This window comes from Podarcis bocagei (assembly GCF_964188305.1).
Source record: "Podarcis bocagei genome assembly, chromosome: 18".
NCBI classification, from domain to species: domain Eukaryota; kingdom Metazoa; phylum Chordata; class Lepidosauria; order Squamata; family Lacertidae; genus Podarcis; species Podarcis bocagei.
In genome coordinates this window covers 5,328,302-5,354,455 of record NC_138144.1, presented here as the reverse complement: position 1 = coordinate 5,354,455, position 26,154 = coordinate 5,328,302, and the positions used below count along the sequence as shown (strand labels likewise).

Below are 26,154 nucleotides of genomic sequence, written 5' to 3'. Positions count from 1 at the left end.
CAGAGCACGCCAGGCCCTCCTGTCTTCCACTGCCTCCCGCAGTTTGGTCAAACTCATGCTGGTAGCTTCGAGAACACTGTCCCACCATCTCGTCCTCTGTCGTCCGCTTCTCCTTGTGCCCTCCATCTTTCCCAGCATCAGGGTCTTTTCCAGGGAGTCTTCTCTTCTCCTGAGGTGGCCAAAGTATTGGAGCCTCAACTTCAGGATCTGTCCTTCCAGTGAGCACTCAGGGCTGATTTCCTTCCGAATGGAGAGGTTTGATCTTCTTGCAGTCCATGGGACTCTCAAGAGTCTCCTCTAGCACCAGAATTCAAAAGCATCAACTGTTTGGCGATCAGCCTTCTTTATGGTCCAGCTCTCACTTCCATGTCCAGCTCTCACTTCCATGGTCCAGCTCTCACGTGTCTTAAGAAGTTGTAACCCCCCACCAGGGATGTTGATGGAGGGCCTTTCAGGTGCTACCGTTGCCACGGCGCCCATTCATCCTATCCAGTGTGAAGCCAAAAGAAGGTAATATGTTAACTGGCAGCCTGTATTCCCCATGGATAATTGTAGGAAAAGGTGAGCAATTAAATATTGGGAGGCAGAGATGGGGAAGAGCAGGGCGATGTCTGGAGGGGGCGAGAGAACACATCACCCATCACAAATAGGATTAAATTTGACAGGAAGAAATTAAGCATCCCTTAATCGCCAAGCAATTAAAAAAAAACGTTTCCTGGAAACTTTTTGGCTCGCGATGAATGCTCCTAGGTGTCTCTCTGCAAAGCGTTGCAAGCAAGCCAGCTAAGACTGCTCAGAGCCGACGGCAGGTCCCGAGTGTCGCAACAAGTCCAGGCATTTTCCTACGAAGGGGACTTAAGAACCAGGATGATTTTATGCAATGTTGTCGTAACGTTGGTTGGGAACATCCAGGAGGACGTGACTTCGAAACGTCAAACAGCCATGAAGGATCAGGCCAGTGGTCCATCGAGTTCAGCAACCAGTCCTCCAGATGTTAGGTACGCGAGTGGCGCTGTGGTCTAAACAACTGAGCCTCTTGGGCTTGCCGATCGGAAGGTCGGCGGTTCGAATCCCCATGACGAAGTGAGCTCCCGTTGCTCTGTCCCAGCTCCTGCCAACTTAGCAGTTCGAAAGCACGCCAGCGCAAGTAGATAAATAGGTACTGCTGTGGCAGGAAGGTAAACAGTGTTCCCGTGCGCTCTGGTTTCCATCACGGTGTCCCGTTGCGCCAGAAGCGATTTAGTCAGTGGCGTCCAAACTTTTTTCAAAGATGGCCAGATCGGATGAAGTGAAGGGCTGTGAGGGCCAACCAAAGAAGTTGTTAACCTTTTTTTAGGATTGAAGTTGTTGAACTTTTTTATGATTTTACCCCAACCCAAAGTTATTGAGCCTTTTTTCAGGATTGAAGTTCTTGAGGTTTTTTTAGGCTTTTACCTCAGGAACTAAACCGACCAGCGGGCCAGATTAGGCCCCTGAAATGGACTTTGGACATGCCTGGATTTAATCCTGCTGGCCGCATGACCTGGAAAGCTTTCTGCGGACAAACGCTGGGTCCATTGGCCTGAAAGCGAGATGAGCGCCGCAACCCCTTGACTGGACTTAACCGGGGTCTTTTACCTTCTTACCTTTACCTCCAGATGTCAACCTGTAGAAAACCCAGAAGCAGAGCATAAAAGCCCTGTCCTTTCTTGTGGTTTCCAACAACTCGTATTCAGAAGCATCACTGTGGAAGCAGAGCGGAGCTGCTGTGGTTAGTAGCCCAGACCCTCCAAGCTTCTCTATTTTCCAGGGACAGTCCTGGATTTACAGAAGCCATCCCGGTTTCTGATTTGATCCTGGAATGTCCCGCTTTTCTTTAAAATGTTCTTTGTTGTTGTTGAGTTGTTTAGTCATGTCCGCCTCTTCGTGACCCCCTGGATCTGAGCACGCCAGGCGCTCCTGTCTTCCACTGCCTCCCGCAGTTTGGTCAAACTCATGCTGGTAGCTTTGAGAACACTGTCCCACCATCTCGTCCTCTTTCATTCCCTTCTCCTTGTGCCCTCCATCTTTCCCAACATCAGGGTCTTTACCAGGGAGTCTTCTCTTCTCCTGAGGTGGCCAAAGTCTTGGAGCCTCAGCTTCAGGATCTGTCCTTCCAGTGAGCACTCAGGGCTGATTTCCTTCAGAATGGAGAGGTTTGATCTTCTTGCAGTCCATGGGACTCTCAAGAGTCTCCTCCAGCACCAGAATTCAAAAGCATCCATTCTTCGGTGATCAGCCTTCTTTATGGTCCAGCTCTCACTTCCATACATCACTACTGGGAAAACCATAGCTTTAACAATACGAACCTTAGGATGTCCCTATTTTCATCGGAGAAATGTTGGAAGGTATGGAGTTATGTGACATCCCCCCCCCCCCGAATGTTACTTGCCCAAAAATGGAAAGAAGAAGAAGTCTCAGCGAAAGAAGAATAGATTTTTAAAAAACTCATGGAATACGCAGAAATGGCGAAAAACGTACCGGAAAGATAAGAAATCAAGATAGCAAACTTTTTAAATAAAAGAACGGAAAGGGTTTATAGAATATTTGCAAACAAATGGTAAACAGATAAGAACATTGGCAGGGTTACTGTAACAACCTGCAGTTTTATAAGACCATTTATTTAAAGCAGATGAATATACGAGCAAATTAAGTTAATTTGGCTATGCAGAAAATGTTAAAAATAAATTTAAGGGACTGCAGAAAGGGGGGGAGGAAGTGGAGTTTTGAAATGTTAAAACTATTGAAATGTATAAAGTTAAAAATCATAAAGCAAAGTTATAAAGTATAAAGTTAAAAATCATAAAGCAAAAAAAAACAACCCTCCCCGGGTCAAGGAGATAAAGAATTATACAACCTTCAGAAGACAGCCCTGTATAAGGAAGTTTTAAAATGTTTAAAACCCTCACTGCGAGAAGCCAAGTTACAAGGAACCAGGCAGAGGGCCTTCTCAGTGGTGGCACCCACCCTGTGGAACGCCCTCCCACCAGATGTCAAAGAGAACAACAACTACCAGACTTTTAGAAGACTTCTGAAGTCAGCCCTGTTTAGGGAAGCTTTTAATGTTTGATGTATTACAGCATTTTAATATTTTTTGGAAGCCACCCAGAGTGGCTGGGGAAGCCCAGCCAGATGGGTGGTGTATAAATTAATAATAATAATAATAATAATAATAATAATAATAATAATAATAATGCTGGGGACGCGGGTGGCGCTGTGGGTAAAACCTCAGTGCCTAGGACTTGCCAATCGCACGGTCGGCGGTTCGAATCCCCGCGGCGGGGTGCGCTCCCGTCGTTCGGTCCCAGCGCCTGCCAACCTAGCAGTTCGAAAGCACCCCTGGGTGCAAGTAGATAAACGGGAAGGTAAACGGCGTTCCGTGTGCTGCGCTGGCTCGCCAGATGCAGCTTCGTCACGCTGGCCACGTGACCCGGAAGTGTCTGCAGACAGCGCTGGCTCCTGGCCTATAGAGTGAGGTGAGCGCACAACCCTAGAGTCTGGCAAGACTGTCCCGTACGGGCAGGGGTACCTTTACCTTTTAATAATAATAATAATAATAATTTAATGTTTCATTATTTTGGTAGCCACCCAGACTGGCTGGGGCAACCCATTCAGATGGGCAGGGTAGAAATAATTCAATTATTATTGCCGTTGTTGTGGAATAGGACGTCCCTGTTTTCATCAGAGAAATGTTGGAGGGTATTTTCCTGGACACCAGCCGGCCTGCCCCACTCTGAGACTCAGGCTGACAGATCTCCAGAGACGGCAAAACACACACAAGTGCTCCAGAAAAACCCCCACGTGTCATTCAACCAGCCGCAAACCTTGATTGTTTATTTGCACAGCGGTAATAAGATATAATTACGCAGAGAAACGCTTGCTTTGGCTCACACGCTCTCTCTCACGCGCAGAGCTGCTGCCAAAAGCAACTCGAAGGGTCTCGGATAACAGTCCCTTGTATTTATTTTCGGAGAGAAGCGCACAAACGGAGGAATGGAGTCGGAGCGTTTGGGCTGGAAGCGCAGGTGCCTAGCGGTGGGGTGGTGCAATGGTTAGAGCATGCAAAGTGCTGCACCAACAAGCACAAAATAACCCCTCTGCAGTGTCACAAAACCAACTCAATGGTGTAATGTTGGAAAATGTCGATCACTTCTTTTACCTGGGCAGTTACTTTCCACAAGGGCCGACACTGATGCTGAAATCCAGTATTGCCTGAGCTCTGTGAGTGCAAAGGGACGCGGGTGGCGCTGTGGGTTAAACCACAGAGCCTAGGACTTGCCTATCAGAAGGCTGGCGGTTCGAATCCCCGCAACAGGGTGAGCTCCCGTTGCTCGGTCCCTGCTCCTGCCAACCTAGCAGTTTGAAAGCATGTCAAAGCGCAAGTAGATAAATAGATATCGCTCCGGCGGGAAGGTAAACGGCGTTTCCGTGTGCTGCTCTGGTTCGCCAGAAGCAGCTTAGTCATGCTGGCCACATGACCCAGAAGCTGTACACCGGCTCCCTCGGCCAGTAAAGCGAGATGAGCACTGCAACCCCAGAGTCGGCCACGACTGGACCTAATGGTCAGGGGTCCCTTTACCTTTACCTTTACCTGCGAGTGCAGCTTTTTCCCGATTGAAATGCAATGCATGGGTGGCGCTGTAGTCTAAACCACAAAGCCTAGAGCTTGCCGATCAGACGGTCGGCAGATCGAATCCCCACAATGGAGTGAGCTCCCGTTGCTCGGTCCCTGCTCCTGCCAACCTAGCAGTTCAAAAGCACCTCAAAGTGCAAGTAGAAGCGGCTTAGTCCTGCTGGCCACATGACCCGGAAGCTGTACGCCGGCTCCGTCGGCCAATAAAGCGAGATGAGCGCCGCAACCCCAGAGTTGGCCATGACTGGACCTAAGGTCAGGGGTCCCTTTACCCTTTACTATTTATTCAGTACTCTTCATTAGGGTCTGAACAGAGGCAATAGGTTCTTGCCCTGCTGTAGGGCAATGCAAAGATGGTTGTGTTGTCACTAACACTTGTCATAAGAGACCTTTGATTTGCTTACCAAATCAACGCCAAGGAGTTAAGAAGAAGAAGAAGAAGAGGAGGAGGAGGAGGAGTTGGGATTTGATACCCCGCTTTATCACTACCCGAAGGAGTCTCAAAGCAGCTAACATTCTCCTTTCCCTTCCTCCCCCACAACAAACACTCTGTGAGGTGAGTGGGGCTGAGAGACTTCAGAGAAGTGTGACTGGCCCAAGGTCACCCAGCAGCTGCAGGTGGAGGAGCGGGGAAGCGAACCCGGTTCACCAGATTACGAGTCCACCGCTCTTAACCACTGCACCACACTCGCTCTGAGGCAGGCAGCAAACCGAAGGGTGTGACTTGCTGCGTAAGAAGAGAAGGTGAAAAGGCTTCTTATCCTTGAGCCAAAGGGCCCACGTCGATCAAGAGGACCCCAGAACCGGGATTGCCACAGCTCTGCCAAGACCAGCCCCGGTAGCCCTTTTCCTACGCTGAGCCCTTCCTCCGCCCAGCACATGTCTAATTTCTCCTGGTTTTGAAACAGCAAAAGAACAGCTCCAAACAGTTGTTTTCCCCGCAAGCAACACGATGGCATTTTCTTGGGGAGGCCTTGCTGGAACGTTCTGGAAGGGCTGTTGTTTTTCCGCTTCGCAACAGCTGCTCGCAAGCAGCCAGTTGTTGCGAAAACAGAGAGCCTTCCGCCTGACCTCCTTTTCTGCTTTTCGCAGAACAACAGAGGGATCCCAGTTCTTCGGCTCCACTTTAGGGCAATGCCCAACAGCGCAACCAACGGGCATCGACGGCCCTTGATGGCTGGTGGCTGCTAGCTATCAGCCAAAGAAACGCACCTTCGCTCGGAATGAGCAGCGGAGAGGAGAAATCAACCGAAATCCAGGGAGAAACTTAGATGGTGAGCTTCCCTGCTCAGACTGTTTAGCAATTTAGACATTGGAGGCTTGAGATGGGACCCGTACACTGCAGAGGCCAGAGGCTTGGCTCTCGGTGTGGGTTCTCAAAATAAGCCCTGGTCTATCTGTGTGCTTACGCTCCGGCAACTGTTTAGATTACATAGATGAAAGCCAGCTGCGAGCGAGCACGAAGCAGCTATAATGGGGTGTTTATTTTTTGGTAATTGGATGAATCTGCGGCTGAAGAGGAAAAGAGCCAGGAGGGGAGGACAGGGGTGGAAAGGGGTGGAAGAAAAGTCCCCAGCAACTGAACGACAGGTCTTCTCTTACAAGCTACCATCTGCCACGGCATCTCTGCGACAGGGATCTTCCATACAAAACTGATCTCGCGGTAAGGCAGCAGAGATCCGCAGTCTGGAATGACTATGGAGATCTCTTAAAAACATGAGGAAAAACCTGCCGGATCAGGTCCACTTAGTCCAGCATCCTCTTGTTGCCTGCAGGAAAACAGCGAGCAGGATTCAACTGCTTTAAGAAAAATCTGCTCCATTTTCCCTTATGGGGTATTCCGGAGCCCGTACAGAGTCCTTTAGTGGGTTCCTTATCCGCAGAAGAAAATAAAAGAGGCCAAGCAGAGAATATTGAGAAGCAAAGCGGCTAAGCCATTTCCGCCTCGGAGGAGATGGTGTTGCGGGCCAACTCCACCCACACACGCGCGGGGGCAGGGAATCCCCGGGCGTGTCACCGAGCCGGCCAGCCAATCAGCTGGCCGGGTAGGAGGGGCCTGGCCTATTTAAGGCCAGGCACGCCCAGGGACCGCCCTCTTTTCACCCGGACAGCAGAGAGGTTTTCCCATCCCACCCATCCTTAGGTTTAGCTAGTATTGACCTTGCTATGGACTCCGGTTGGTCGCCGCAAGGGGCCTGGTAGGAATTTTTCCAAGTTGGCGCACTTCTTGCCTTTTGGTTTTTTTGTCTACCTCGTAGCAAACGTCACAACTTAGGCGGTTTTGGCGGTTAGGCATTGGCAGGGGGAATTGTTATGCAAATGAGAGGGGGGAAGGAAGCGCCATCACCTCCCCCAAAATAAAGGGGTAGTCCGGTAGAGGACTCCGGGGGGCGTTGCCTTGTCCGAAACCTAGGGAGGTAAGGGCCTCCGGCACGCCCCCGAGCGGTGACACCCGTGGGATCCTAGTTGGCGTACTTCAACAGGACCCCCCACGGTTTGTGGACAACCCTCCCGGTCACCATGCCGGGTAGTCGATAGGAGCCAATGCCTAAAGCCAATACCTTTCAATTCTGTAATCAATAAAGTTGTGGCCTTTTTATGCCCATTAACCTAAAATACCGTGTCCAGTGTCGTCATTTCACAATGGGGGGGGGGGGAATTGCCACGCAAGTAAGCCTGATCTTTATTAACTGTTGCAACAGGGTCCCCATTCTCCACACTCAGGAGGAAGGAGGGACCCCAAACAATGGCGAGCAAGCCCTTATATAGACTTTTGAAATTGCCCACCCTGATGCCCAAAACCACCCCCCCAAAACATCATACATACATCACAGAAGGAGGCGGTCTACAGCAGAAATCCTGCCTGCCAGGATACCTGATAATGGTCACTGATTGCATTGCCTGGGCAGCCCAGCCATTCTTCTGTGATGGTTAATCCTTTAGTTCTTGAATCCAGGCCCACCCTGTTCATACACAAATATGCACCTAAGACAGGTAAGCAACAGACAATGGAAACGTTTTTCCCATTTCCTTCCTCCTTGCAGAGAAATATTTGAGGTCATTGATAAGAGTCAAAATGGCTTCAGGATTGCTCTCCCAAACTATTTCAGACACATGGTTCATATATTTAGATATATGAATATGAGCATTTATGAATATCTGTTCTACATTTGAGACCTTAAAATTCCCATAACAATTGAGAAACGTGTCTTAAGAAGTTGTAACCCACAATCAGGGATGTTGATGGAGGGCCTTTCAGGTGCTACCGTTGCCGCGGCGCCCAGTCATCCTATCCAGCGTGAAGCCAAAAGAAGCCTGGCCATTCTTCTGTGATGGTTAATCCTTTAGTTCCTGAGTCCAGGTCACAGGCTCACCCTAGTAAAGGTAAAGGGACCCCTGACCATTAGGTCCAGTCGTGACCCACTCTGGGGTTGCGGCGCTCATCTCGTTTTATTGGCTGAGGGAGCTGGCGTACAGCTTCTGGGTCATGTGGCCAGTATGATTAAGCCACTTCTGGCGAACCAGAGCAGCACACGGAAACGCCGTTTGCCTTCCTGTCGGAGCGGTACCTAATTATCTACTTGCACTTTGACGTGCTTTCAAACTGCTAGGTTGGCAGGAGCAGGGACCGAGCAACAGGAGCTCAAACCATCGCAGGATTCAAACCGCCAACCTTCTGATTGGCAAATCCTAGGCTCTGTGGTTTAACCCACAGCGCCACCTGCGTCCCTTCAGGCTCACCCTACTCACACAGAGTCAATTAAGGTTTGGCAGACAGCCAGAAGGTCTAGATCAAGGGAAGTAATAGTGCCACTGTATTCTGCTCTGGTCAGACCTCACCTGGAGTACTGTGTCCAGTTCTGGGCACCACAATTCAAGAAGGATACTGACAAACTGGAACGTGTCCAGAGGAGGGCAACCAAAATGGTCAAAGGCCTGGAAACGATGCCTTATGAGGAACGGCTAAGGGAGCTGGGCATGTTTAGCCTGGAGAAGAGGAGGTTAAGGGGTGATATGATAGCCATGTTCAAATATATAAAAGGATGTCACATAGAGGAGGGAGAAAGGTTGTTTTCTGCTGCTCCAGAGAAGCGGACACGGAGCAATGGATCCAAACTACAAGAAAGAAGATTCCACCTAAACATTAGGAAGAACTTCCTGACAGTAAGAGCTGTTTGACAGTGGAATTTGCTGCCAAGGAGTGTGGTGGAGTCTCCTACTTTGGAGGTCTTTAAGCAGAGGCTTGACAACAATATGTCAGGAGTGCTCTGACGGTGTTTCCTGCTTGGCAGGGGGTTGGACTCGATGGCCCTTGTGGTCTCTTCCAACTCTATGATTCTATGATTCTATGATTCTATGTGAAGGAGTAAGTCTGCCTAGTGATAACAGAGACATGGAGACAACCCCCTGATTGGTCAAGCTCTCTCAAGGGAGTGATAATTAATGGCCTACTAAGTGGAATGTGTTAGTTCAGTATTTCAGTGTTCAGAGATCTGTGTGTCAGTGTAGGAGTTGTGAGTCGTGTCAGAGAGAGTTAGCAAAAGATCCGTGTTCTGTTCCTGTAGATAGTCCACTGCATATAATATAAACACCTAACTACAAGTTCCTGGTTCCTGCTTCGTCTATCCTATCTGCAGCCAAGTCGCCAATTGCTTCCATGGATTCTGCGTCTACTCTGCTAGGTCTGGCTAAGGTCCTGCAACTAGTCAGAAAGTTGCGAAACACCAAATAGGTTTTGCCAATAGCCCTGTTGGGCCAAAACTGGCCTGCCGGTTGAGGCAGCCCACTCCCCAACCCCCACCTCTGGGCTCCTACTCAATGCCACTGGCACTGGTACGTTTCCGAGCACAATTCAAAGTGTTGGTGCTGACCTTTAAAGCCCTAAACGGCCTTGGTCCAGTATATCTGAAGGAGCGTCTCCACCTCTATCGTTCTGCCCAGACACTGAGGTCCAGCTCCAAGGGCCTTCTGGCGGTTCCCTCACTGCGAGAAGCCAAGTTACAGGGAACCAGGCAGAGGGCCTTCTCAGTAGTGGCGCTCTCCCTGTGGAACGCCCTCCCACCAGATGTCAAAGAGAACAACAACTACCAGACTTTCAGAAGACATCTGAAGGCAGCCCTGTTCAGGGAAGCTTTTAATGTTTGATGTATCACAGTATTTTAATATTCTTTTGGAAGCCGCCCAGAGTGGCTGGGGAAGCCCAGCCAGATGGGCGGGGTATAAATAATAAATTATTATTATTATTATTATTATTATTATTATTATTATTATTATTATGCACTGAGCTGAACAGATGACCAGGGCATCGCTGCCTTCACCCAGAAGGCTGAGTGGCCTTCGCTTTCTGCAAAATGCCTCTCGGCTCAGCTGCTCCCTCGCCCATCTGGACGGCAGATGTCAAGACTCGCGACTGGGAGCGTAACACCCCCACCCCACCGCCACGTCATTCCTCCCGCTGCTTCCCCCACCCCCAACCTTGCAAGGCCCGTAAAGAACACCAGGAGATCGTACCCTCCAACATTTCTCCGATGAAAATAAGGATGCCCCATTCCATAAGGATTATTTTACTATTTATTCCCATCTGACTGGGTTGGCCCCGCCGCTCTGGGCAGCTTCCAACATATATACAATACAATGCGATATCTTTATTGTCATTGTCCCATACAGAACAATGAAATTTAAAAAATCTACATAAGACATTCAAAAACCCCTAAAAACTCTGAAACCCCATTTGAAATTGCAATATACAATAGAGACCCCTTATGCTGCGTTTAGAACCAGAATTGCATTTGGGTAGAAACTGTTTCTCAGGCGGTTAGTCTTAGTCTTTATAACCCTGTACCTTCTTCCAGAAGGCAGAAGCTGAAAGAGATCATTTCCGGGGTGTGCACTATCCTGCGCTATCTCTGCCACTTTCTTAGGGCACCTGGAAGCGTAGATTTGATCCAAGGTGGGAAGAGTGCACCCAATTATTCTCTCCGCAGTCTTTACAACCCTGGACAGCTTTGTTTTTTCCCTGGCCGTGCAGCTCCCAAACCACACACACAGACCATAAGTTAATACACTCTCCACAGTACAACGTAACAAAACATTAAGCAGCTACGCAGGGTTGCCTTGAGATGGCTCGGGGGTCGGATAACTCCATCCCTTCCAACATTTCTCTGATGAAAATAGGGACTAAGGAAAAGCGGGACCTTCCGGGATCAAATCAGAAACCGGGACGGCTTCTCTAAATCAGAGACGTCCCTGGGAAATAGGGACACTTGGAGGGTGTTGAAGATCTCTGGTGGCTCAAAGCTGTGTAGCCGATGGTTACCAGATTTTCTTCGATGAATCCAGGGACACTTTTTTTTTTGAAGCTGAGTAGCAACAGGGATGCTGTGGGTTAAACTACAGAGCCTAGGACTTGCCGTTCAGAAGGTCGGCAGTTTGAATCCCCGTGATGGGGTGAGCTCCCCTTGCTTGGTCCCTGCTCCTGCCAACCTAGCAGTTCAAAAGAACGTCAAGGCACAAGTAGATAAATAGGTACCGCTCCGGCGGGAAGGTAAACGGCATTTCCGTGCGCTGCTCTGGTTCGCCAGAAGCGGCTTAGTCCTGCTGGCCACATGACTCGGAAGCTGTACGCCGGCTCCCTCGGCCAATAAAGCGAGATGAGCGTCACAACCCCAGAGTCGGCCACGACTGGACCTAATGGTCAGGGGTCCCTTTACCTTTACCTAGCGACAGGGAGTCAGTAGTGGGGATGGTGAGGCAAAAGGCCCTGGGCCCAAGCGCACATGTATATTGTATAAAGATGCAATGCCCTTCTTTCGCACCCTGTGAAACATAAATGCGCAGTTTTTAAAAAACTGGGCAATGGCGTGCCACCCGCCCATGACTCCCGAGCCTTCCCTGATCTCCTGCCCCGTTACCCCTTTGTTTTGAGTGATTGGGGGAATCACGGGCGGGCATCCGTTGTCCAGGAGGGGCATAAGGAACGCGGTTTCTCTGCCAGGCAATTCCGTTTTCAATGGAATCCCCACTGGGATCAGTACTGAACCGTGTAGCCCCATAGTGCCCGGCAGCTTGTGGTTCGCCTTACTATTCAGGGAGGGCTATCGCTCAATTGCAGAGAATCAGTCTTGCCTGAAGAATATCTCTGGTTCAGGTCGAGGAATCTCCAGGTAGGACTGGGAAAAGACTCCCTGTCTGAAGCCACAGAAAGAGTCACTGACAGTAAAAGTAGACAGTACTGAACCAGACTGGTCGGACTTAGAAGTATAGGGTTGCTGTTGTTGTTTAGTCGTTTAGTCGTGTCCGCCTCTTCATGACCCCCTGGACCAGAGCACGCCAGGCACTCCTGTCTTCCACTGCCTCCCGCAGTTTGGTCAAACTCATGTTCGTAGCTTCGAGAACACTGTCCAGCCATCTTATCCTCTGTCGTCCCCTTCTCCTTGCACCCTCCATCTTTCCCAACATCATGGTCTTTCCCAGGGAGTCTTCTCTTCTCATGAGGTGGCCAAAGTATTGGAGCCTCAGCTTCAGGATCTGTCCTTCCAGTGAGCACTCAGGGCTGATTTCCTTCAGAAGGGAGAGGTTTGATCTTCTTGCAGTCCATGGGACTCTCAAGAGTCTCTTCCAACACCGGAATTCAAAAGCATCCATTCTTCAGCAATCAGCCTTCTTTATGGTCCAGCTCTCACTTCCATACATCACTACTGGGAAAACCATAGCTTTTACTATACGGACCTTTGTTGGCAAGGTGATGTCTCTGCTTTTTAAGATGCTGTCTAGGTTTGTCATCGCTTTTCTCCCAAGAAGCAGGCGTCTTTTAATTTCGTGGCTGCTGTCACCATCTGCAGTGATCATGGAGCCCAAGAAAGTAAAATCTCTCACTGCCTCCATTTCTTCCCCTTCTATTTGCCAGGAGGTGATGGACCCAGTGGCCATGATCTTCGTTTTTTTGATGTTGAGCTTCAGACCATATTTTGCGCTCACCTCTTTCACCATCATTAAAAGGTTCTTCAGTTCCTCCTCACTTTCTGCCATCAAGGTTGTGTCATCTGCATATCTGAGGTTGTTGATATTTCTTCCGGCAATCTTAATTCCAGCTAGGGGTTCAAACTTGCCCCAAACTTGGGCCTTGGCTTCCAGGATTTCCAACAAGAAGAACGCAGCTGCCCGTGTCCCCAAATGTTCCTTTTACGTTATGGTTTCCTGTTAGGAGCTGGCAGAACGTGCAGTCCAGCCACTTTCCCCTGGGAGCGGACTCTGGTGTCCAGGCCTCCCACAGGGCCCTAAACAACTGCTGCCCCTTGGCAGACCTGCTGGCCCCTTCATCATCTCGCTCTGGTTAATGGATTTCCCCGTTTCAAGGCTCAGAACTTAGGTTTCGCTTTCCAGATTAGAAGCCCACAAAGCAAAGCTCTCCACCCACGTCGGTTTCAGCTACAGGTCAGCGCTGGTTGAAGACAGCTGGGAAAGGCCGGCTTTATCGTGTCCTGGGTCTCAGTGACAGGACAAGACAGAAAGCAGACAGGGCACTTGAGAATCAAAGAAGCTTCATTCATCAATGCTTATCTCCATCAGCACGTAGAGGGGGGAATGGGGAAGAAGTCATGTGACCCTTAATGGGATGACGGTCAAAGATTTCCATTAGACGCTCCTCTGAGATCTTCCGTCCCAACGGCTGCTGCAATGAGCTTTTCTCCTTGTGTGACCTCCAAGGCTTATCTTGACAAGGTGATGACTGAAGTCTGGCTGGAGATCAAGGGAGGCTTCCCCGGTACGTCGAAACCGCACTGTGTGTGGCCTCCCCAGCACCAGCACCCATGTTCAACACAAGGCCTGATTAGATAACGTCAACATCGGAGCAAAGCCATGCTTTCTTTGACCAGCGTGGAGACAGGGCAGGCGCAAGGGAGCTGCCTTGGGCGGTAGTGGCAGAAAATGTTGAAAGCAGTTATTACTATTACTATTAGAATCGTAGTGTTGGAAGGATCTAATACATGACCTTATGTCCTCATTGATCCTTAGATAACCTTTGGAGTATCTCTCTTGATAATAAATCAAGGGACTAATAAATCTACAGTGGTACCTTGGGTTAAGTACTTAATTCATTCCGGAGGTCCGTACTTAACCTGAAACTGTTCTTAACCTGAAGCACCACTTTAGTTAATGGGGCCTCCTGCTGCCGCCACGCCACCGGAGCACGATTTCTGTTCTCACCCTGAAGCAAAGTTCTTAACCTGAAGCACTATTTCTGGGTTAGCGGAGCCAGAAGCATCATAGCCAGACACTGGAGAGACCTGTCAGGAGTAAGCATGGACCAATGATACCAAATAGTATAGGAAACAGCCCTACTAGAAAAAATTAACCAATAATCTGAAACTGACACGGGGAGAAATAGAAGAATACGCCTTCCTTGGAGGTTTTTAAGCAGAGGTTGGATGACCATCTGTCATGGATGCTTTAGCTGAGATTCCTGCATTGCAGAGGATGGACTAGATTCCAGTTGAGTCCCTTCCATTAGGAACGTTCGCCATTTTGTACCCAAGCGACGTTTTACTGCCCGGGCAAATTTTTCTGACTGCCGTATGGAAAAGCACATGAATCAGACCTTTGAAGAGTTTTGTAAGTATATTGCAGCTTACCAAACATGCGGTCTGTCTGTGTGCTGGACAAGTGGTAAAGTTTTGAAGGAGCTTTTGAAAAAGGACATTTTGGAACTTGCTGGAGGACCACATTTTTTAAAGGTTTCCCAGCCTCTATTTCCACGCTTTTCTTTGTGGTACGCTTTGCCATGACAAATCTCTGCTGGGGTTCTCTCGCCAAAGAGTTGTTGTTGTTTAGTCGTTTAGTCATGTCCGACTCTTCGTGACCACCTGGACCAGAGCATGCCAGGCACTCCTGTCTTCCACTGCCTCCCGCAGTTGGGTCAAACTCATGCTGGTAGCTTCGAGAACACTATCCAACCGTCTCGTCCTCCGTCGTCCCCTTCTCCTTGTGCCCTCCATCTTTCCGAACATCAGGGTCTTCTCCAGGGAGTCTTCTCTTCTCATGAGGTGGCCAAAGTCTTGGAGTCTCAGCTTCAGGATCTGTCCTTCCAGTGAGCACTCAGGGCTGATTTCCTTCAGAATGGAGAGGTTTGATCTTCTTGCAGTCCGTGGGACTCTCAAGAGTCTCCTCCAGCACCATAATTCAAAAGCATCAATCCCTTCCAGTTAAGATTGTATGATTCTTTTTAATGTTTAAGGAATAACTCTACCCCCAGCACTTGGTAGATGTATGTGGTGTCGTCGGCCCATCACTCACTACGAAGGACATTTGTAACACCCTCCATTAAAATTAGATGTGTCTATTTTTAGAACTGCTCCGGCTGCCGTCTTGTCGTTCGGCGGGGAGAGAGAAAGAGAGAGAAAAATATGACATCAGAAGTGTGTGAGTCAATGGTACGAATGAGCAAATGTTTCCGTTGTGGCCCGGTTCTAAGGCAATAACCATCACAATTCAAACTCCGTATTTCAAAAGGGCCGATTTAATAATTCAGGGTGTTGATGGCAGGGCAGCGGACGAAAACTCTCTTACTTCACTTTTTCGCAACATCTGTCTGGAAGGAGTGCCAAACAGACAATACAGTGGTACCTCAGGTTAAGAACTTAAATCGCTCTGGAGGTCCGTTCTTAACCTGAAACAGTTCTTAACCTGAAGCACCACTTTAGCTAATGGGACCTCCTGCTGCTGCCGCACCGCCGGAGCACGATTTCTGTTCTCATCCTGAAGCAAAGTTCTTAACCTGAGGTAATATTTCTGGGTTAGCGGAGTCTGTAACCTGAAGCGGATGTAACCTGAAGCGGATGTAACCTGAAGCGGATGTAACCCGAGGTACCACTGTATATGTGGGTTGTATCCATCTAACTCAGCCTCAGAATTGAGCCCTGTCCATAGATTCCACAGGGTGAATTTGGGCAAATGGATCTAGCCAGCGACAGTCCCAGATTTACAGAAGCTGTCCTGGTTTCCGATTTGATCTTGGAATGTCCTGCTTTCCCTTAAAGGTAAAGGTAAAGGTCCCCCTGACCATTAGGTCCAGTCATGGCTGACTCTGGGGTTGCGGTGCTCATCTCGCTTTATTGGCCGAGGGAGCCGGCGTACAGCTTCCGGGTCATGGGGCCAGCAGGACTAAGCCGCTTCTGGCAAACCAGAGCAGCGTCCGGAAACGCCGTTCACCTTCCCGCCGGAGTGGTACCTATTGATCTACTTGCACTTTGATGTGCTTTCGAACTGCTAGGTTGGCAGGAGCAGGGACCGAGCAACGGGAGCTCACCCTGTCACGAGGATTCAAACCACCAACCTTCTGATCGGCAAGTCCTAGGCTCTGTGGTTTAACCCACAGCGCCACCCGCGACCCCTTTCCCTTAGCACGTCCCTATTTTCATCACATAAATGTTGGAGGGCATAGAGAGGTGCCGGAACTGGGTTCTGGTGACTTCCGGCTGAAAAAAAGCCCTTGAATTATGCAACCTCCAAGCCAAGGAGATAAGTAACTATACAAAGACTATAAAAGACACCTGGATGCAGCCAGGTACAGAGAAGTATTTTTAATGCTTTATGTTTCATTATGTTTTTATCTATGTTGGAAGCTGCCCAGAGTGGCTGGGGCAACCCAATCAGGTGGGTATGGTATAATATTAATATCAATATATCAATATATTAATATTGGTATATTAATTTATTAATATATTAATAGAATAGGATGTCCCTATTTTCATTGGAGAAATGTTGGACGGTATGAAACAGGTGAAGACACATGCTCAGTAAATGGGGACTCAGCAATACAGCAGCCGGTAAAATGTTTTAAATGTGATGTGCAATATACAAATTTGGCACTAGATGGCGGCAGTGAGCTACGCAAAATTTGATGTATTTTTCAGAAATTCTTTTTTTTAAAAAAAAAACTTTCACAGTGTTTTTTTTTCAATAGGCATGTAGATTCCACCTGGGTCATCCGGGAGCCACCGAAGAGCAACAAAGCTCGGATCCGAACCTTGACCTGCGATTCGGCTGGGCAGCGGCCGGAATTCCTTTGCCACATTCTGGCACAGGCTGGGCTTTCGCACATCTATCTCTGCTTTCAGAGCAGCAAGGCCTATTTTGGAAAGTTAACCCCACACACACAGAGAGAGAGAGAGAGAGAGAGAGAGAGAGAGAGAGAAATAATGAAAGCACACGTGAGCGAGTTGTTGACATTTACAAGGTGATGAAGCGATAGGCCTGGTAGCTGGAGAAGGAGGGTGACGGGTGAGAGGCAGTCAGGCCACATGCTTGTTCCATCCGGCTTCCACTTCAGCAAAGCCGAGCGCTTATCTCCCAACGCCGGCCAGAAAGGAGGGGGCAGCTGTGGAGGGTTTGACTCACAAAGGAGGAGGGGAATGGGCCAGCGTCCGTTTCTTGGACAAAAGTGCTTTCCGTCACGCCTCTGTTGGTAACTGCTATAGGAATTCTAAGGTCTTCTTATACGATACAACACGATACGATATCTTTATTGTCATTGTCCCAACTAGAACAATGAAACTGAAATTTATATATATATATAAATGTTCCTAAATGTACAAGGCAAACACATTGTTGTTGAGTTGTTTAGTTGTGTCCGACTCTTCGTGGCCCCATGGACAGAGCACGCCAGGCACTCCTGTCTTCCACTGCCTCCTGCAGTTTGGTCAAACTCATGCTGGTAGCTTCGAGAACACTGTCCCACCATCTCGTCCTCTGTCGTCCCCTTCTCCTTGCGCCCTCCATCTTTCCCAACATCAGGGTCTTTTCCAGGGAGTCTTCTCTTCTCATGAGGTGGCCAAAGTCTTGGAGTCTCAGCTTCAGGATCTGTCCTTCCAGTGAGCACTCAGGGCTGATTTCCTTCAGAATGGATAGGTTTGATCTTTTTGCAGTCCATGGGACTCTCCAGAGTCTCCTCCAGACCATAATTCAAAAGCATCAATTCTTCAGCGATCAGCCTTCTTGATGGTCCAGCTTTCACTTTCATACAACACTACTGGGAAAACCATAGCTTTTACTATACGGACCTTTGTTGGCAAGGTGATGTCTCTACTCTTTTTTTTCTTTTTTTAATATTTTATATATATATATATATATATATATATATATATATATATATATATATAATTTGCTTTCGTAGATTTTCACGGGTACAGGAATGCAGGTTTTGGTGTCTTCGGGTGTCTTCCCGTGTAAGAGTTGGGGTGTCTAGGCGACGTTTCGACGAGGTCTCACTCGTCATCTTCAGGCTGGTGCTTTCGGCTTCTTGTTACTAGAACAGAGCAGGATCTCAGTGTTTGCGTTCCTATAAATACTGTTGAGGGGGTGTGGTGTATAGCCTCCAACGTTCTGGGCAGAGAGGAAGTTCCCAGGTTAGTGTGCCTTTTCTTCTTTTGTTCATTAATTACTTGAGGGATATCTTGAGTGATTTCTTGAGTGATATTCTGAGTACCACTTAGGAGGGTCATTAGGTGTGGATTAGTTGCTAAAGCTTTCGTGTCTTGACCTCTTGAGCTTGTGAAGAGTTTTTCTGAGAAGATGGCTGTACTGCACTTAGTTGTGCTCTGAACAAAAGAAGAAAAGGCACACTAACCTGGGAACTTCCTCTCTGCCCAGAACGTTGGAGGCTATACACCACACCCCCTCAACAGTATTTATAGGAACGCAAACACTGAGATCCTGCTCTGTTCTAGTAACAAGAAGCCGAAAGCACCAGCCTGAAGATGACGAGTGAGACCTCGTCGAAACGTCGCCTAGACACCCCAACTCTTACACGGGAAGACACCCGAAGACACCAAAACCTGCATATATATATATATATATATATATATATATATATATATATATATATATAATATAAATGTTCCTTAATGTACAAGGCAAACACATACATAAGTATATAAACCACATGTCTGAAACAGTACAGGAGAGCAATCCTGAAGCCATTTTGACTCTCTCAAATGGACCTCAAATGTTTCTCTGCAAGGAGGAAGGAAATGTGGAAAGCTTTCCAATGGTCTTTAGACTGTAGGGGCTTACACCTCCCTTTGCAAATACAGCCTGGCAAGTATCTGTTAAGCTGAGCAAAGTTATCAATATGGGTAAGAGACTCAGGAACTAACGCAATGCATTTTGTATGCTATTTTCACAAATGCACAGTGTTTTTATGCATGCAAAATTTATTTGCATTTTTTTCTGCATTTGTCCACTCACTGTTTGGTTGGATAACTGCGCTGCAAGAGAAGGGCATGTTTCTGTGTTTCAGTATGTACGCTGTTTCAGAAAGCACAGGGTAAAGGTAAAGGTAAAGGGACCCCTGACCATTAGGTCCAGTCGTGGCCGACTCTGGGGTTGCGGTGCTCATCTCGCTTTATTGGCCGAGGGAGCTGGCTTACAGCTTCCGGGTCATGTGGCCAGCATGACTAAGCCACTTCTGGCGAACCAGAGCAGCGCACGGAAATGCCGTTTACCTTCCCGCCGGAGCGGTACCTATTTATCAACTTGCACTTTGATGTGCTTTCGAACTGCTAGGTTGGCAGGAGCAGGGACCGAACAACGGGAGCTCACCCCGTCATTGCGGGGATTTGAACCGCCGACCTTCTGATCAGCAAGCCCGAGGCTCTGTGGTTTAACCCGCAGCGCCACCCGCGTCCCTAAAAAGCGCAGTTTAGGCAGGTTTAAATGCAGCTTTCACCAATTCCCCACCGCCACTATCCCTCCTCCCCAGGGGATAAAGACAAAGAGACAAAACGCGGGGTATAAATAATAAAACCATTACTACTATTGTTGTTGTTGTTGTTGTTGTTGTTGTTGTTGTTATGTGAATTTAGGGGATGGAGTGATCTCACCTGTTTTGAATCTGATTGAGAAATGCTGCCCTCTAGAGGTGTGTTTCAGTAGCATCCCTAACATTTAAAGCAGTCTCGTCCCACAACTGGGCTGAATGCTTTAGCTAAGATCCCTGCATTGCAGGGGGTTGGGCTAGATGACCCTTGGGGTCCCTCTACAATTCTATGATTCTATGATCTCGTAAGTGAACTGGTCCCAGGTTGTTAAGGGCTTTATATACTACTAGCGAAACCACAGAACTGGTCCAGCAGCAAATCGGCAAGCAGTGAAGATCTCTGAGCACAGGCATTGCATTCTAACAAGACCTCACTTCTGTCAGCAATTGTGCTGCAGCATTCTGCCAATTCTGGGTCAACGGCGAGGGAAGCCCCACATGAAGGGCATTGCAGTAGTCTATCCATAAAGCAAGCAACACATGAACGACTGTGTCAAGGCTTTATGGGAACTGCTTCTGGGTTTTCCCAGAGGTTTTTGAACTTACCGAGTGAAATTTGTTAAACAGAATTAGTTTTCTGCCTCTGCATCTCAGCCCTGCCTGAATCCTGATTCAACCGAGATAAGAACTTTAATAATAATCCGCACCCTGCTTTCCTTTCTAAATTGGACATTGTCCTAGAAGGCGAGTTACTGATCTTCTAAGCACAAAAAATGTAAGCTGGAGGTGGCCTGCATCAGATAAAACCCGAACATATGAGACACCCAGTCTAAAATCCAAAACAATAAATTCCGATAATATCCCAAAAATCAAACGCAGAAGGCAGCAGCGTAAAAGCATTAAAATTAAAACAGCTAATTAATATCAGCTCCAGACTCGGAGGATGAACACAGCTGGCTCCATATTTCAGCTCCTTTATTTCGCTTGAAGCTTCCTGCCCCTGCTGCCAGAGGGTAGGATTCGAACCAGTGGCTTCAAAGTCCTGGAACGAAGAGTGCGGGGAGCACTGGCCAAACCAGCTGGGAACTTGGGGATGAGGGGCGTGGTTTGTACCTGATGAGCCAGAAGAGAGGGGAGATCAATGCATGTTGTTGTTGTTGAGTCGTTTAGTCGTGTCCGACTCTTTGTGACCCCCTGGACCAGAGCACGCCAGGCCGTCCTGTCTTCCACTGCCTCCTGCAGTTTGGTTAAACTCATGCTGGTCGCTTCGAGAACACTGTCCCACCATCTCGTCCTCTGTCGCCCCCTTCTCCTTGTGCCCTCCATCTTTCCCAACATCAGGGTCTTTTCCAGGGAGTCTTCTCTTCTCATGAGGTGGCCAAAGTCTTGGAGCCTCAGCTTTAGGATCTGTCCTTCCAGTGAGCACTCAGGGCTGATTTCCTTCAGAATGGAGAGGTTTGATCTTCTTGCAGTCCATGGGAATCTCAAGAGTCTCCTCCAGCACCAGAATTCAAAAGCATCAATTCTTCAGCGATCAGCCTTCTTTATGGTCCAGCTCTCACTTCCATACATCACTACTGGGAAAACCAGAGCTTTTACTATACGGACCTTTGTTGGCCAGGTGATGTCTCTACTCTTTTTTTTTCTTTTTTTAATATTTTATATATATATGGGACTCTCAAGAGTCTCCTCCAGCACCAGAATTCAATGATCAATGCGTAGCTGTCAACTTTTCCCTTTTCTTGCGAGGAATCCTATTCGGAGTAAGGGAATTTCCCTTAAAAAAAGGGAAAATGTTGGCAGCTATGGATCGATGGCGGCCACGATGGCTCAGGCGGGGAGGCCGAGGATAGAGTAAGCAAGTGAGCAGAGCAGGCTTTTAAGACTGTAAACATTTTGAGGAATGGATGAGTCCTAAGCGTGGGAAAAGAAGCGAAGGCCATTTCGACAGCAGAGGTGGAAAGGACCAGGGAAGAGGAGATTATGTTGGCTGTTCCAAAGAGGGGAAAGCCCTTAAGTGCATTCTAGGGAAGCAGGAATTGCAAAGCCAGGCCTGGCTAAGGAAGAAGAATGGATCTGGCAAAGAGTTGACACGACAAGGGAGTAACAGCTCCCAGAGGACCAGCTGGGATGTTGTACAGCAAAAACCCCTGGCCCCTGGGAAGGCAGAGTTGATGGACTGTAGCACAAGCAATGTGGACAGGAGCCTCTCTCTTCAGAGGCAAGAACGGAGGTCCAAAAGGCATGTTTCTGTTCAGAGTGTCAGCCGGCCATGTCCTCCAGCCAGAGTACTCCATTCCGTCTGTCCCCTGGTTTCCCATTCCCTGTTATGTACTGAAGTTCTCACCCTGGGCCAGCAGGAGGATACTGTAGATAGTTATGCAAATAAGGGATCGAAAGTGAAGTTCAGTGATTGGACAGTTTTAGAAAGTTGCCACAGTTACGTTGTACTGGAGCTCTATATAAGCAGGCTGACTGAACCCTTCAGTTCAGTTTTGTTCTGGCCTGTGAACAAACAAGAACTGTTTGAAGAATTGCTGTGTCGTCTGATATGTTCACCCACAACATAACATTCCCCCCTCCTCTCCTACTACCTTGGTTCTCAAACGCCTTGGTACTCAAACAACTTGGAACCCAAACTGTTGTATAGTGGAAAAGATGGACGAAGGACACAGCTCTGTTGGATTCATAGCTCTTTATTGCAGCGGTTAGAACTGCTCCTGGAATCAGACTGATTGCAACCTAGCTGGCTGCTTTATATAATACTAAGTACCGTGAAACAGTAACAACTCACAACTAGCTAACCAATCAGGAGCGACAGTTGTCAATCCTTCATTTACATACTGGTGGCCCTGAGTGAGAACTGCTACTAATCTTAATACATAACACAAACACTGCAAACCCGGAAGTAAGTGTTCCGGTTTGCAAACATTTTTCGGAAGCCGAACGTGCTCCGTTTTGAGTGTTACGCTGAAGTCTGTCTGTTTTCGCTATTTATTTTGCCTTTTTGTTTCTGCGGCTCCTTTTCATTTCCTTTTTGTGACTGCGTGGAACCCAGTTCAGCTACTGGTTGATTGATTGTGTGACTGCAGTACAGTGGTACCTCTGTTTACGTACTTAATTTGTTCTGGAGGTCTGTTCTTAACCTGAAACTGTTCTTAACCTGAAGCACCACTTTAGCTAATGAGGCCTCCTGCTGCTGCTGCACCGCGATTTCTGTTCTCATCCTGAAGCAAAGTTCTTAACCTGAAGCACTATTTCTGGGTTAGCGGAGTCTGTAACCTGAAGCGTATGTAACCTGAGGCATCTGTAACCCGAGGTACCACAGTACATTGTTTATTGCTTTCATTTCATGGATCAACGGTCTAGTTTAGATAGTAAAATTCATGTTCAATTGCTGTTTTAGGGGTTGTTTTCAAAAAGTCTGGAACGGATTAATCCATTTTGCATTACTTTCTATGGGAAAGCACACCTTGGTTTTGGAACGCTTTGGTTTTGGAACGGACTTCCAGAACGGATTAAGTTTGAGAACCAAGGTACTACTGAACATGCAGATTTCTCATTGGGTTGCTGTCTGTGGGCACAGGCTCTTTTAGACTACCCTTTCAAAATAATTTTTGTACTTTTGTTTTGCGCGCACCCCGGCATCTGATCCCCCTGCCCTTTTGGCTCCATCCAAACCCCACGGCATTTTCGTCCTTGGATGCAGGAGGAGGAAGCAGGGAGCCGGGGTGTGCAAATGCTTGGTAGAAGCTGGGTATGCTGGGACTCGGGGTAACCCAAGAACCACGGTCCAGGTCCAGTCCAGAATCCATAGGTTCCTCTAGGAGTCAGTCCAACAGGGTCAAGGCAGGTCATGAGGCAGGAAACCAGGCAAGGACAGGTACAGGATCTCAGGCAGGGTCTGGCATACAGCAATGTTGTTCCCACAACCTGGGACGGGGTCCAACAGCCTTTTATCTTTGTGGGGGTAACGGCCGGTCCTGATCTCCCGGCGACTCACCTCCCTGTCTTGCCCGAAGGCAAGCACTCCTCTTGCAAGTACTCAGGTCTCTCCTCTCTCAGACCTTAGTCTCTGCAGCTTGGGAGACGTCGTAGGTCACTAGACCCAGGGGCCGCCTCAGCCTCCCCTGACCCAACCGGTAGTGGAGCAGCTGTAAGCGATGGCCCAGCTGAAGGCAACGAGGTCATCCCCACATCCGGAGCCAGGGCAGGCTCAGGCCCCTGACTCGGCCCAGCTGGTGTTTGTTGCAGGGGAACCCGTGCAGACTGGGACTCTTCAGGATCAGGCCCCAGACTAGGTTCAGCTGCCGCCCGAGGCAAAGGATCCGGTGCAGAATGAGACTCCTCTGGTTCCAAGTCCGAACCTGAGTCCCAGACCATCACACTGGGTTGGACGACGAGGCAATTCACTGGGAAATGCCTGGTAACTTTCTGATGACCCCCAAAGATTCATAGAATCATATTGGGTTCATTGAGCTGGAAGGGGACTTATATGTTGTCTAGCCTAGACCCTGCTTACCGTAGGAAAATGACAACCTTCTTCCTCCTCTTCTTCCTCTTCTTCTTTTTTGGTGATCACTCATAGCTGAGTAAGATTGTCTTCCATAAACACGATCTTAACAGTGAGTCCGTAAGTGACTGTGGAGGCCAATTCTGGATCCACACGTCCTTCCACAGTGGGAACATAGGTTTCTGAGCAGGAGTTTATCATGGGGAGGGTTTGCCAAGCGTGCCTTCCTCTTAGCGCATTTCTTATAAACGCCATCTCCAACTCCTCAAAAGATTCCATCAACGGTGTCTCCGAAAAATTCTACACATCACCTGGGAAGACAGGCGAACTCATGCCAGTGTACTGGAAGAATCAAAGATGTTGGAGCAATGATCCGTCAACATCAACTTTGTTGGACTGGTCATGTTGTGCAGATGCCTGATGATCGTCTTCCAAAGCAACTACTCTATTCCGAACTTAAAAATGGAAAGCATAATGCTGGTGGCCAACAAAAGAGGTTCAAAGACTCTCTCAAGGCAAATCTTTAAAAATGTAGTGTAAACACTGACAACCGGGAAACACTGGCCTGCGATCGCTCCAATTGGCAACCACAGTATCCATAAGGATATAAGGAAGACTTGCAGGATCAGGCCAAAGACCCATCTAGTCTATCGTCCTGTTCTTGATCTAAGGTGGCAGCTGAAACGGCTTGTTCCCTGTTTTGTTTCCTAAGTTAAACACAGTTATTGCTTCGATAGCCTTGGCCTTAAGGCGGTTTGCGCGTGTGATTTTATGACAGGCAGAGGCAAAAGAGAGCCATTTGTTAAAACAAATTGGGCAAACCGAGCCTAATAGTTGCATAAACTACACAGGGCTCTTGTTCAAGGGCAAAGCCGAAAGGGGATTAAGAGGCCATCGCTAATGAGGTTTTCCTGCTCCTTGAAATTATATCCCTCCCGCAATGTGCTAAAGGCTGGGGGTCCAAGCCCCAATTTGCTTCAAAAGATCTGGGCCCCTGAACACACACAAGCAAAGGGAGTAACTGAAATTCTAAACATATATCCTATACTTGAAGCCATGTCCACATAATAATCCCCCTTCCTTGCCCATATGGAGAGCTCTCAACGACACAAAACGCAAAAACCTTTTAGCACGGGAGAGGTTTGCTGTCCGAGCTGGTTTTCTAAATGTTCCCATCCTTCAGGAGTGAGGAAAGTTTTCAGTCCAGAGGATATTTCCAATGGAACAACATTCCCGGGGGGCGGTTTGCCCAGGGGTGGGTGGAACCAGGGGGGAAAGGTGGGGAGGAAGAGAGTCAAAAGTACGAGGAGCAAAAGACATAGTTCTTGCCTTTGTGCAAGAACTACACTACATTCCAGTTGTTGCAAAAATCACACACATCCCTTGATCCATGGGTGTGTTGTTGTTGTTCTTTGGTCATTTAGTCGTGTCCGACTGTTTGTGACCCCCTGGACCAGAGCACGCCAAGCACTCCTGTCTTCCACTGCCTCCCGCAGTTGGGTCAAACTCATGTTAGTAGCTTCGAGAACACTGTCCCACCATCTCATCCTCCGTCGTCCCCTTCTCCTTGTGCCCTCCATCTTTCCCAACATCAGGGTCTTTTCCAGGGAGTCTTCTCTTCTCCTGAGGTGGCCAAAGTCTTGGAGCCTCAGCTTCAGGATCTGTCCTTCCAGTGAGTGCTCAGGGTTGATTTCCTTCAGAATGGAGAGGTTTGATCTTCTTGCAGTCCATGGGACTCTCAAGAGTCTCCTCCAGCACCAGAATTCAAAAGCATCCATTCTTCGGCGATCAGTCTTCTTTATGGTCCAGCTCTTACTTCCATACATCACTACTGGGAAAACCATAGCGTTGACTATACAGGGCTTTGTCGGCTAGGTGATGTCTCTGCTTTTTAAGATGCTGTCCAGGATTTTTGTTCTTTTTTGTTGTTGTTGTTAATGCATGGGACCTCCCTATTTTCATCAGGGAAATGTTGGAGGGGATGGAAGAGGACGTCCCTTTTTTCACCAGGGAAATGTTGGGGGGTTATTTGCAGATGTATAGCTGAGTTCTTCAAGAACCCCTGGAACAAAATTGATTACTTTTTGTTTGTTTGTTTTTAAGAGTGCAATTTTATTCCAAATGCAGAAATCTGAATTTCCTTGAGGCAGGATTTGCAGGGACCGAGGACGTTTGCATAGATTGCAGCTGGTACTTTGGACGTGGGAGACATCCCACAGACTTATGTAAGGATCC

At 48.2% G+C, this 26,154-nt stretch overlaps 1 long non-coding RNA gene across 1 annotated transcript; it reads left to right on the top strand.

Moving 5' to 3' along the window:
• Positions 1-2,148: 2,148 nt before the first annotated feature.
• Positions 2,149-22,951, top strand: LOC308577794. Its single transcript, XR_014003693.1, has 3 exons — positions 2,149-2,174; positions 12,227-12,560; positions 21,812-22,951. It is a non-coding gene; the product is annotated as an uncharacterized lncRNA (long non-coding RNA).
• The last annotated feature ends 3,203 nt before the right edge of the window (positions 22,952-26,154 follow it).